We start from the raw sequence: 591 nt of genomic DNA, 5'->3' as shown, positions 1-591 counted from the left end.
TAAGGTGAGTCGATATGTTTTCAAGAAATTTCCCTAGAATAAGAGGCAATGTGAATGAGAAGCCATTGAATCTGGGAAAGGCAGCTCTTGATCCACCAGGAACTCGCCAGTTCAAAAATAAAATTGTATATTTTCGAGAGAAAATGCAACAACACTTTTTATGCATTCCTGTTTTTTTTTCTCCCTCTCTCTTTCATTGCTTCTTTCGGGTTTCCGAAGTCTAAAAATTCGGATCACGATCCTTATGAAGAAATGTCATTTATTCATTTACGTAGATCATGAACTGGTTATCGTTATCAACTGTTATCTTTTTTTCTTTCTCTTTTTCATATCCTGTATTTTTTATTCAGAGTGAAGCCTCCTCTGCCAGTTTGTCAATGAGCACTATTGGCCTACAAATATATTATCTTTACATGGTAAAATGAGCTATGTAATTACTCTACCTTTCTGATCTATACCCTGTTATCAATAGGTGATGATTAAAATGATCACACGATCACATATCGCTAATTAAACACAGTTGATTCACGCATACAATGTGAAATGATTATTTCAAGCTTGCAAGTACAATCGATGCTTTAGCTGTGTGCT

This window comes from Penaeus monodon, chromosome 31, assembly GCF_015228065.2.
Source record: "Penaeus monodon isolate SGIC_2016 chromosome 31, NSTDA_Pmon_1, whole genome shotgun sequence".
NCBI classification, from domain to species: Eukaryota; Metazoa; Arthropoda; class Malacostraca; order Decapoda; family Penaeidae; genus Penaeus; species Penaeus monodon.
The sequence above is the reverse complement of the archived record's forward strand: the minus strand, read 5'-3'. Positions refer to the sequence as shown.